Below are 13,578 nucleotides of genomic sequence, written 5' to 3'. Positions count from 1 at the left end.
ACTTCTTTATTGAATTTCGTAATGCTGGGGTTTGGGCCCCGCCTCATGCATGCTAGGCAAGTGTTCTACCACTGGACCACAACTCCAGGGCCGAACTTTTAGTTTAGAGTGAGAAAGCTCTCTTTATAATCAGAAGAAAATGATTAAGGCATTTCACTTTGAAAGGGAATCAAAAAGAGTCCTTGAAGATCCAGAAGGAGAGCCTCAGACAGGAGCGATTGATGTCAGTCAAATTGCTGTAGGCAGGATGGGGTGGGGTCTGTGGCCAGTGATGCACCTGCTACGTGGGAAAGTCAAATGTTAGGTAATAAAGAGCAGGTAGACGGCCCCCAGTGAGTGTGTCTCCTTAAACAGCCTTCAGCTGTCTTATGATCTGGCTGGTTGGGCTGATGAGATGGGTCTATGAGGAAAGGCAAGCCGAGCTGGATCCCCAGGACTTCCAAGGTGGTAGGAGAGAACTGACAAAGGTTCTTCTCTGACCTCCTCCAGACACAGACAGACACATGGACACACAGACAGACACACAAGCACACACACACACAGACATACAGAGACACACATAGACACACATACACACATAGACACACATACACACAGACATACAGAGACACACACACACACACAGACACACACACAGACACATGCACACAGACATACACACAGACACACACACACACACATAGACTCACAGACACAGACACACAGACACACATACAGACACATACACACACAGACACACAGACACACAGACATACACACACAGACACACACAGACACAGATACACACACACAAACACACGCATGCATGCACGCACACACACATTAAATAAGTAAAGATCTGACCGAGGAATGCCCCAAGCCCTTCCCAAGAAGTGTGCGGTGACTGTAGAAAACAAACTGAGATGTGAAATGACTCGGTGTGCATAATCGTGATGAGTCAGAAGTCACTCAGAGCTGTGGAGTTTCCAGGCCGTTAACTTATCTCCTGAACTTGTGAGTCAGGATCAGTCAGCAAGGGGGTGTGTCCGCCTCCCATACCTGCTCTCCCCAGCTGCTGTACCACCAGCCTGCCGGAAAACACAGAAGACCCACCCACAGGTCACCTCACCCATGTATCCTGGGAAGGCATGCTTGGCTTATTCATCCATCCAAAGGAGGCTTTGACCTCTTACGTGGTGATGTTGGACAGGAAACGTCAGTTATGGACCACAAAAGGGAAAAGAGATACCTGAACTGCCTTTCCTGTGAGTGTTGCACCTGTAGCTGAGAGCATGTGCTTTCTGAATAAGAAGAAGCAACTACGTGTCTCTCAACTGTGGTCCTTTAGGCTACATTGTCACAGCCGGAGATGGGGACACACGTCTTTAATCCTGCAATCAGGAGGCAGACGCAGGAAGATTGCTGTGAGTTCAAGCCCAGCCTGTTCTACATAGAGACTTTCAGGCTAGCCAAGGCTACAAAGTTAACCCCATCTCAAAACAAAACCATGGTGTTATGTTTAAAGAGTAGACTGCTGTGCAGCCATTATGAGCATGAAGGGGCTGGGGTTTAGCTCAGTGACAGACATTTGCCTAGAAAGGCTATGGATTCGATCCTCAGCCCCGGGGGAAAACAAAAAGAATGTATGTGTAACTTATGGAAAGTGACATAGAAAATTATCACTTTCAAGAGCAAGAGGGGGCTGAGGCTGCAGCTCAGTTGGTAGACTTTGTCTGCCATGTACAAGACCCTGGGTTTAAGCCCTAGAACCAAATAAAACAGACTTGGTGCCACATATCTGCAATTCTAGTACTTAAAAGGTGGAGGCTGGAAGATCAGAAAGTTCTTGCCATCTGGGGAGTTCTAGGCTAGTCTGGGATACAAGAAACCCTGACTACGGCAGGGGAAGGGGTGGAGGTGGTGGTGGTGGAGGTGGTGGAGGTGGAGGTGGTGGTGGTGGTGGAGGTGGTGGAGGTGGAGGTGGAGGTGGTGGTGGTAGAGGTGATGGAAGAGGAGGAGGAGGGGGAAAATAACATTTTGGGTTTTTTTTTTTTGAGTCAGCTTATCCTGTCCTGTAGCCCATAATACAGTGAGAATGACTTCAAGTTCCTGATCCTCCTGTCTCCACCTCCAGAGAACTGGAATTTGAGGAGTCCGCCGTAAGGGTGGCTCCCTTGTTACTCCTTTTGTTGCTTATTTACTAATTAATTAACCTATTAGACAGTCTCACTCCATGGCCCCAAGTAGCCTGGAATGCACTATGTGACATAGACTGGCCTTCAACTGACAGGGATCCTCCTGCCTCAACATTCCTGCAGAATGAGATAACAGATATGAGCCACCATGCTGGACTGTTATTACTTTTATTCTGAAAAATTATAGCTAGACATTTTTCTCACTGTCTAAAGATAAGGGGCTGGAGAGATGGCTCAGCAGTTAAGAGCACTAGCTGCTCTTCCCGAGGACCAGGGCTCAATCCCCAGCCACTCCAGCCCAAGGTGATCCAATGCTCTCTTCTGGCCTCCGTGGTCATGGCACACATGTGTTGCACAGACATACATTCAGAAGAAACACCCATCACACACGAACAGATACATTTTTTAATGATACATAACAGTTTAGCATAAAATACAAAACTTCCCCAGCATCACTTGCATCAGTCGAGATAGGCTATGCTCTATGAACACTTGTAAGTATCTCTGTGGGGGCTGGCAAGATGGTAGATCAGGTAATGGTGATTGCTGCTGAGCCTAATGACCTGAGTTCAATCCCCAGGACCCACACAATAGAAGGAGAGAACCAACTCCTGAAAGTTACTGTCTGGCACTTGTGCATGCACACACCTGTAGGTGGAAGTGTCTCTCCTGCCCACCTGTTCCCAAATTCCTGACAGCTGCTTCCTAAATAATTGACTCTGATGTGGTGGTACTGTGTTCCCCAAATATTGTGTACCTTAATAAACTTATCTGGGGTCAGAGAACAGAAAAGCCATAAGATACTTAGGCTAGAAAATGTTAGCACATGCCTTTAATCCTAGCATTCCAGAGACAGAAATCCCTCTGGATCTCTGTGAGTTCAAGGCGGCATTGGAAACAGCCAGGCATGGTGACTCATGCCTTTAATCCCAGAAAGCAGCTTTTAATCCCAGGGAGTGGTGGTAGAAAGCAGAAAGGTTTATAAGGCGTGAGGACCAGAAACTAGAGGCATTTTAGGCTGGTTAAGCTTTCAGGCTTTTGAGCAACACAGTTCAGCTGAGATTCATTCTGGATGAGGACTCAGAGGCTTCCAGTCTGAGGAAACAGGACCAGCTGAGGAACTGGCAAGGTGAGATAGCTGTGGCTTGTTCTGTCTCTCTGATCTTCCAGCATTCACCCCAATAACTGGCCTCGGGTTTGATTTTATTAGTAAGAACTTTTAAGACTCATGCTACATCTGGCGCCCAACGTTAGTGGTACGAATTCTTGAAAAGACCCGAGCTACACTAGGCCGGTTGTGGTGGCGCACGCCAGTAGGATTTACTGAAGGAGACAGAGGCAGGAGGATCCCGAGTTTGAGGCCGGCCTAGGAGACTAAGGAGAAGTTTCTGCCTGGGACTGAGCCACAAACAGTGGTGGGACCATGGAAGCAGAGGCTGCTGCTCCACGTTGCCGGCTCCTTCTCATCGTGTTGGTGACTGCGGTGATGCTGCTGCCTGGGACAAAGGGTTTACTGCTGCTGGTTCAGAGAAGAGTTGCCAGGACCATTGTGTTACAAGAAAGCATTGGCAAAGGTCAGTTTGGAAAAGTTTGGCAAGACAAATGGTGGGGAGAAATTGCTGTGAAGATTTTCTGTTCTAGGGAAGAATGTTCATGGTTCCGAGAGACAGACATTTATCAGACTGTGATTGCTCCAAACCACAGAGGAGGAAAAAAAAAAAAAAAAAGTCTGCAGGGAACCATGACCACGCCTAACAGTGACTTTGAAATCTTCAAAAAGACGACAGGACTCCACAATGATGATTCCACATGGACTATGGTAAAGCCATTAAACCGATTAACACCATGGAAAAATCGACTTTGGACTACAAACTGGTCAGGACAATTTCGAGATGACTAGCTGAGATGATCCAGCCTGACAGACTACTCGAGCAAGGACTTATGACAAGCCCTGAACTTTCCTTTTATGCAGAGACTGGACAAATGATACAGGACTTGACAATTAACCCAAAAATTTTCTTTTCAAGATTCCCTAAAGATATCTTCACCCCTAGAAAGAAAAAAGAAAAAGAGAATATAGGTATGAGATCATCGAATCTACTCTGAGAAAAAAGATAAAGAAATAATAGGATAAATAGGTAGATCACTGAATCCACACTGAAGAAAAAGGGGAAGATATAAAATGACAAAAGGTAGACTACTGAATCTATTATGAAAAGAAAAAAAAGAGAATATGGATATGGTAAGATAAAAAGGGAGATTATGGAATCTACTTTTAAAAAGGAACTACTTGTTTTAAATAAGATAAGTAATGAAAAAATTTTGGTCTGAGTTTATCAGATGTTACTGGACTGGACATTGTTAATATATATAATGGAGTTTTTATCTGAATCTGTCAAATGTTAATGGACTAGACATGGTTAATGTAATTTTTGACTGTATATATTGTATATACTTATTAGATAGTTTTTCTTGTATTAGTTACAAGCTTTTTTAAATTTTAGACAAAGAGAGGAAATGTGGTGGTACTGTGTTCCCCAAATATTGTGTACCTTAATAAACTTATCTGGGGTCAGAGAACAGAAAAGCCACAAGATACTTAGGCTAGAAAATGTTAGCACATGCCTTTAATCCTAGCATTCCAGAGACAGAAATCCCTCTGGATCTCTGTGAGTTCAAGGCCGCATTGGAAACAGCCAGGCATGGTGACTCACGCCTTTAATCCCAGAAAGCAGCTTTAATCCCAGGGAGTGGTGGTAGAAAGCAGAAAGGTTTATAAGGCATGAGGACTAGAAACTAGAGGCATTTGGCTGGTTAAGCATTTGGCTGGTTAAGCTTTCAGGCTTTTGAGCAACACAGTTCAGCTGAGATTCTTTCTGGATAAGGACTCAGAGGCTTCCAGTCTGAGGAAACAGAACCAGCTGAGGAACTGGCAAGGTGAGATCGCTGTGGCTTGTTCTGTCTCTCTGATCTACCAGCATTGACCCCAATAACTGGCCTCGGGTTTGATTTTATTAATAAGAACTTGTAAGACTCATGCTACACTCTGAGGCTTAATATTATGTATAAATGCTTAGCTGGTAGCTCAGGCTTGTTACTAACTAGCTCTTATACTTAAATTAACCCATAATTCTTATCTACGTTTAGTCACATGGCTTGGTACCTTTTCTCAAAACAACATCCTCATCTTGCTTCCTCTGTGCCTGGCTGTCGACCCCTTCTCTCTGCCCTTCCTTCTCCCAGCATTCTCAGTTTGGCTTTCCCGCCTAACTTCCTGCCCAGCTACCGGCCAATCACTGTTTTATTAAACCAATTCAAGTGACAAATCTTTATATAATATCTTAGATAGAACATATTAAGTATTAGATTCAGATTCTTTAGGATAGGACACCTTTTGGAATGATCTTTGTAACATGCCATTTACCTATGCTCTATACTTCTCTGGACTTTAGTACGTGTTTCTTGCTTGATATTGTTCGAATTGGTTGTACTTCCATCCTATCTAGGTCATTATCCCTCATTATTCCTGGACAATATTTGATAACCATTCCTTTGTATATAGTCTTGTATCAGGTTAGAACCTTCTTACTTAGACAAAAAGGGGGAGATGTAGTGGGTAGCCATTCCAGCTTTGATCTGGAAGTTCCAACCCCCATTGAGGATTCGGCAACTGTCATGCCTACAAGGCAGGGCCAAGGGAGGCACTGAGAGACCCGAGATCTGGATGGGCCAGCGCTCTCTCTGTTCCGGGACCGTGGATGGTGGAGGTTGACCGAGCAGAGCTCCAGAGAACACCGCTGGACTGTGATACACCTTCCCCAGACCCCGCGACCTACCTATCCCTTCATTTGTAAGTTACCCACTAAATAAATTTTCCTTTTAACTACGTGGAGTGGCCTTAATAATTTCGCCAATAAATTGGTCAATTTTGTCATTAGTCATTAGTTAGCTTCTTTACTGACTCTAATTAATAAATTAAACTTTATTCTAGCTATGCAGGCATAGGACAAATTCCAGTATATAGAGGATTCTGTAGGAGTTTGAGAATGAGAACCCTTCGGTAAGGGGCACCCTGCACATGCTTCCTGTGTACGCATGGGGATTGAATGGGATGGTATGGCTGAGGCCTTTACCAAAGGCCACTTACTGAGGTCATAACTAATATCTAGCCAGGAAATCAAACGTGCTGAAGAGTGGTTTTGTTTAGAGAAGTGTTTCTTTATTTTTTAGTTTTTTGAGACAAGGTTTCTCTGTGTAACAGTCCTAGCTGTGCTGGAACTCACTCTGTAGACCAGATTGTCCTTGAACTCAGAGATCTGCCTGCCTCTGCCTCCTGAGTACTGGGATTAAAGGTGTGTGCCACTATGCTAGGCTAGAGAAGTGTTTCTTAATTTTTCCCACTCATGACTCTTTCACCTGAGACATTTTAATATCTCTCAATTATTTAGGTCTCTGGCTTGTGTTATGTAACATAGACAGCACATGCTGGCTCCAGAGAAAGGTCCTACACCCATATACATACAGGAGGCACTAACTGAACTCAGGGAATTATAAAAGAAAAAAATTTAAACAGACATGAAGTTGGGAGAGGGACAAGGTGGGAGGGTCTAAGAGGAGCTGGGGGAGCGGTGTCTAGAAATGATCACAATACACTGTGTGGCTCTGGAGAGATGGGCTGCTCTCGAAGAGGATGCAGGTTGGGGACTCAGAACCCATATGGTGGCTCAGAACCAACCAAAACTCCAGTTCTAGGGAATTAATGCCCTCTTCCTACCTCCACAGGCACATGCATGATGCACACACAGGTACAGGCAAAACACTCATACACACATATACATATATATTAAATATACATGTATTTGCACACACAGATACAGGCAAAACACTCATACACACATATACATATATACTAAATATACATGTATTTGTTTTTTGTAATGAAACGTTATTTTTCTATAAGAGCAGAAAACTCTGCATGCACTGTAAAAATACCACAAATTACATCACACAATAATCTTGAATCTGAGCTGGCGTGTTTCAAGAGTTTGTAAGTTCAGAACCAAGGCTCTAGTGAAGTCACATGATGCTACAGGTGTAAGTGAGCCATCAGAAACAGCTCAGACTCATGACATGGCAGAATTTGAGTTAATTTTGTTGTTGTTTAAGAGGAACCATTGATACACACACACACACACACACACACACATACACACACACACACACATACACACACACACACATACACACACATATCTCCCTGGCTGTCCTGGAACTCACTATAGACCAGGCTGGCCTCTAACTCAAAGATTCCCCTGCCTCTGCTTCTGAAGTTTAACCCCACTGGGTGAGAATAAGACCACCGCCACAATTTTTGAGACAAATTTGAAGCAAGCTTTATTAAATATTGACCAGGATGATGGACACTGGCTAGGTCCATACCCAGGATTCTCAGAGAACAGCAGTGAATTACATTAGTCAGGTGCTTATAAAGGCAAAATCCATAATGCTTTGTACTTCTCATCTTTGCCCAGTCAGGGGTAAGCATACATCCTGACATACTTCCTGCCTACGTACCTCCTGCCTGTGTGTGATCAAGCACATCCTGTGCAGTTGGGGCAACCAAGCTTGTTTACAGACGTGAAAACACGTGGCTTGTTATCTTACGTGACCAACAGGCCCCAGCATTCCAGGAAGTTATCTGTCCTTGGGCAAGTGGGGCTTATACATTAGAGGCATTTTTGTTTTTATAGATCTCTTAAGCACAGTAATTTAAATGTAAAACATAACTTTAGCCATTACATTGCCTTGCCCAAAGTCACATGCCACACAAACCGGGTCCCAGGCTCCCAGTCCTTCAGGTCCTGTCCCCTCTGAGAGCAGAGTCTCTTAAGCTTTGATAGAAAATAGTACCTGAATCCCAGCAGTCAGGGGGCAGAGGTGGTAGGATCTCTGTGAGTTCTAGGCCAGTCTGGTTAACATAGTGGGCTGCAGGCCAGCCAGGACTACATAGTGAGACCCTGTCTCAAAACAAAAACAAAAAAAGGAAAGGAAGTAACTTAAGACAAAGGACAAGGGAAGCAGACTTTGTTTTTGTTACTTTTCACGTGCACTACAAAAACCCAAAAGCTCAGAAACTGTGGAAAGCGCCGGAATAGAATCTATCTTCCCAACGGGTGGTGGTGGTGGCGGCGGCGGCGGCACACCTTAATCCCAGCACTCAGGCAGAGGCAGAGGCAGGTGGATCTCTGTGAGTTTGAGGCCAGCCTGGTCTACAGAGGGAGTTCAGGACAGCCGGGACTACACAGAGAAACCTCGTCTCAAAAAACAAAACAAAGGAAACCAATAGATGTCTGCTAGTTCGCTTTCTCTGCGACAGGGTTTCTCTAACAGCAGATGACCCGGGACTCCTCCTGGCCCTCCTGTCTTCACCTCTGGGACACTGAGACCACAGGTAAGGTGTTCAGGTCTTTGTTTTGTTTTTCTTCTTTTGCATGTGTGGGGAGATGGGGACGGAGAATCAAACCCAGGGACAATGTACTCTATTTCTGAGCTACGCCCCCAGAGCCCACCTCCTCTTCTTTTCAAAGTCCACACTTAGGTACTTTTAAGAGCAATGAGTCAGAAAACACAAATGCTTTCACAAATGCTTTTTACATTTCTGTTTAATGCTTTCAGCAGATTTGCATGCTTCCGTGTTTCTCTGTAGTTAGATAAATCATTGTTTAGTCCTCTAAAGCCGAACATTTTGCTCGAGGTGGACAAGATGGCTCAGCAGGGAAAGGTGCTTTCCACAGGAGCTGGGTTCCATTCTAGAGGAAACCTTGGGAAAGGGGAGAGCTGATTCCTACAAGCTGTGCTCTGACCTCACTCACGCCGACCAGTGGAAACGGCCCATTGCCCCCCAGACTCCCACAGTCCTTTGTTCTAGGCTGGATTTGGAGCTGAGCTTGCATACTCTGGGTCCAGATTTTTCTGCAGGCTGCAGAGCCACCCCACTCTGAGCCTCGTCTTTAAAATGACAACCTCAGAGTACAGTCCCTTCCAGCTGAAAACGTTCAGGGTCTACAAGAAGTTGCCACCCCCAGGATTCCCAGGCTCAGAGAGCTGTGTGTGCCCTGTTTGGGGGGTTCCAGCCTTGCCTGGGCTGAGACTTAGAAAACTGCAGTCTGGCTGTCAGGAGGGTGAGGGTGGTGGGTTGCTCTTGTCCTGGCATCTGGCCTGGTGTCTGCCGAACCAGGCAAAGGCTGCCCACGAGGGCTGGCTGGGTGCCAGGAACTCGTCATCTTTCTACGTAAACAGACACAGGCTGTCTGTTGAGGTCCTGGAAACATCTGACCTTTTACAGAACATCTCTAGAGCTCTCAAGTGTGAGGGAGCCTCCTGCTTTCTGTAAATGATTTAACCCTTTCCAGGGAAACCCTGAGCAAGGTTGAGAGGGGTGGGGGAAGAGAGGGAGAGGAACCTGTTTTTCCAGGAGCTACACAGGTTCCTTTGACCTTTTTGGTTAGCAGGCAGCAAGGCAGCAACATTCAACCCAGGGACGTCCTGGGTAAGCTCCTCAGCTCCCCTTCTTAGGGCAGGGGGCTCCAGCAGAGCAGATAGGAAGCTCAGAGCAGGGTGGCTGTGAGGAGAATCGGGGGGACAGGGGAGGACAGGAGAGTCTGCCACACACAGAAGCAGGGGCTGCCCTTCCCACTGAAGGAGTAACACACAGAACTCCTTCACCCTGGGGTGTTTGCTTGTTTTGTTGTTATGTTTCCACTCGAGACAGGCACCGGTCTTGGTGCGTTGCCCAAGCTGACCTGCAAACCATTAACCTTTTGCCGCAGCCTCCTGAGTCCCATCTTACAAGTATTTACTGGGCACCTCCCATATTCCAAGCACTGTGCATGACGTTGAGGGTCAGTGCTGAGCAAAACAGATAGATACGCGGCTGGTTCCTTCCGGTATGGGAGAGTGGACCAGGGTAGAGTCACAGAAAGGAGAAGGATCGTCTCAGGACCCCCAGGACCACGTTCTCAGCACAAAGGAGATTTATTGGACTCAGAGGGCAGGGAATAAGAGACAAAGACAGGAGATGAAGGAGAAGGGGAAGGGAAGAAGGGAAAGGGGAAGGAAGGGGTATGGGGGGGGCAAAAGACAGCTGCTGGACAGAGAGGAGACAGACGTGGATCGTAGGCAAATGGCGGCTTATAAAGATAAAGGGGGAAACAGCATGTCAGGATGAGGTGTTTAATTTTAATTGGGCGTGTTTATTAGATGAGCCAAAGGGGGCTTTTGATTTCTAGACTTCAATACTTCAATAGCTGGACCTTGGTGGTCGGCCTCAGGAGGAGGAAGTGGCCAAATAAGGGAGTAGACCTGGGTGCCTAGCTTTAGGAATGTAATCTAACGTTTTTTTTAGCAAGGCAGAGGGAATCTGGGAGAAGGGTGAGACCTGCTAGAACCATGCCCACCATGCTCGAGCTGGTCCGATTCCTTCATTCTGACCCTTTTCTTTTATTATTGGGTCATTGAGTGTTGGGTGAGTGGGCATCGTTGTGTCTGCTTCCGGCTGAGGCTGAGGGGTCCTTATTAGGGGACCCAAGGAAGCCGGGTTGTTGGTCAAGGTTGGGAAGAGCAGGCTGTGTCAGTCGATGTTCAGGTTCTGTGGGACCATCTGAGGTTAGGGAATTGAGGTCTGTGAGGCCGGACCAGGGTGCAGATTCCAAGGAGCTGGAGCAGTCTATAGTTGATTTGAAATCTGTTGGAACAGATAAACTAGGGACAGAGGGAAAAAATTTTTTTTTCTTGGATGGACATTTGAAACTTTAAGGTCCATGGTCCTGGTAGCTGGGAAGAGGAGTCTCAAGACAGGGAAGGGGAGCAATCCCAGGGAGAGGTCCCATGGAGAGATCCCCGGGACCGGGGAGAGATCCCACCCTTAGGAATAGGCAGTGGGCAGGAAAACAGACTGTTGGTCGGCAGGAGTACTTCCTGGAGTCTGCTTGAGAGTTCTTGAGAAGAACCAGGAAACCTTAGATTGGCGATTTAAGGTTAATTGGGGAGCAACCACAGGTTGGTCTATCTGAAAGCAGGGTCTTGCTGTGCTGGGAGAATACAACTGGAGAGACTTCTGTCATATCAGAATTGTCTTTCCTGGGGTGTTCAGGTGGGTTCTGAAACTGAAATATTTTAGGGACATGGATGACTGGGAAGGCTTTGACAAACAGTGAGAGGGACAGCCTGTGACAGGGTTTCGGGTTGGTGTGGAAAGGTTGAGGGAACTCGGCTTTGGTTCCCAAAGGGGGACTGGGAGGGTCAAGGGGACAAGTGGTCAGTAGCGGCGGTCAGGCACTGGCCCCTGGGTATCGGCAGCAAGAAGGATTGTGACTAACAGAGGACGTGGAGGAGAGGCGCCAAGAAAGCAGTAGGAGGTGTTGAAGGAGGTATTCTGGACAGTTCGTGAATTCAGGGGAGTCAGTGGTGGTGGGTGTTTGGCAATCATTCGGGCAGAAGAAAAGTAGGAGTGTGAGAAGAGAGATGAGTTATGTGGAGAATGGGTGATTCTCCCACAGGGAGGGAATGAGGGAAGAGGAACCGGAGGGTGAGGATGAATATGCCGAGCAGGGACCTAGGAGAGTATGCAAACATAATAGCAAATGATCATATGCAGGGGAGCAAAAATGGCTCCCCTCCACCCTTGTAGGGTGACTGAGCTTTAAATTAAATCACACGACCCATATGTTCAAAGAGGTGCAAGGGTAGCTCAGGGGAGCACCCTTGTTATCATGACCAAGGGCCCTGGGTTCAGTTCCCAGCACTACAGGCAAACAGGTGAGGGTGGCAGTGTAGTTTAGTGGTAGAGAGCCCTGGGTTGTATCCCCAGTATTTGGGGACAGTACGAGGAACCCCTCTTTTTTTTTTAACATATATATACATAGTCATCCTATGTGGCCTTAGCTGGCCTAGAATTCATTATGTAGCCCAGTCACAGCAATTCTCCTGCCTCCATCATCCAAGTTCCAGGATTGCAGGTGTAAGCTACCATGCAAGACTTTAAAACCATATCTAACTCATAGTGTGTGCACAAGAATTCCACAGAATGAACTGGTCAGAAGGGTTATTGAAGCTTCTATAGCATCCTGAGCTACACACAGGAAGGAACAAGGCTTGGAACTTTGGAAGTCAGTGGGGACCTGGTTAGAGAGCGTGGAGGAGAGCGTGCAAGACTGTAAAGTAAGGGAAGCTTTCCAGGTAATGTGTTTAAGAGAGAAGCCCACGACAGGGCATCGTGGCGCACGCCTTTAATCCCAGCACTCCAGAGGCAGAGACAGACAGGTCTCTGGGAGTTTGAGGCCAGCCTGGTCTACAGAAGGAGTTCCAGGACAGCCAGGGCTACACAGAGAAACCCTGTGTTAAAAAACAGAGAGAGAGAGAGAGAGAGAGAGAGAGAGAGAGAGAGAGAGAGAGAGAGAGAGAGAGAAACCCTCAGCAGAACAGGGTATGGACTACCTGGGTGTCTGGGTGTGGTGTCCACTAAGTCTTCCTGGTTGATAAGATGTCTGGGAGAGCTAGGTGTGGTAGTGGTGGTAGTATACACCCATAGTTGCATTATGTGGGAGGTTGAGACAGGAGGATCACAGTGAGTTTGAGGTTAGCCTCGGCTGCATCACAATCCTTGGCTCAGAAAGATCAAAGTCATTTTTAAAATGAAATAATCACTTCTTGGCCTTTTGACTATAATCTATTATAAAAGGAAATAAATAAAAACCCTGGGATGGGGGCAGCGGGGTGCTCTTCCTCCTGTAAGCAGGAGTTATGGGTTTGCTATCTGCAGACAGAACTCTGTGCAGCGACTAGATCTGAAGTCAGCTCAAATGCAGCCTTCAACCTCACCCCAAGCCTACAGTATCTACATCTAAATTTACGTGCGTGCGCGTGTGCGTGTGCGTGTGCGTGTGTGTGTGTGTGTGTGTGTGTGTGTGTGGTAACTGCACACTATATTCCCAGCATTCAAGAAGCAGAAGCAGCCAGCCGCACTTGGAAGGCAGAGGCAGGCGGATCTCTGTGAGTTTGAGGCCAGCCTGGTCTACAGAGTGAGATCCAGGACAGCCACAGCTGTCAGAGAAACCCTGTCCCGAAAACAAACAAAAACAAAGCTCGAAGAAAGTGAGGAAGGAAGGAGCAAATGAGAGGAAGAGAGACAGGAAGAACCCTGACATTAGACAGAAGGAAAGGCACATTTAGTGGAAACATTGTGAGAAAAAGCAAGTGCTCAACAGCCCAGTGGAGATTGGCGGCTCATATCCTACTCTCGGGGTAGTGCAGAGAAGAGGGGATCCAGGCAGTTTAGGGGAGAGTGGTCTTGGGGAAAGAATGAACAGACCGGAACAGTCTGTGACAACATCCAGTCTCCCCCAGG

Source organism: Peromyscus eremicus, chromosome 1 (genome assembly GCF_949786415.1).
Source record: "Peromyscus eremicus chromosome 1, PerEre_H2_v1, whole genome shotgun sequence".
Taxonomy (NCBI): domain Eukaryota; kingdom Metazoa; phylum Chordata; class Mammalia; order Rodentia; family Cricetidae; genus Peromyscus; species Peromyscus eremicus.
Note: the sequence above shows the minus strand (reverse complement) of the source record.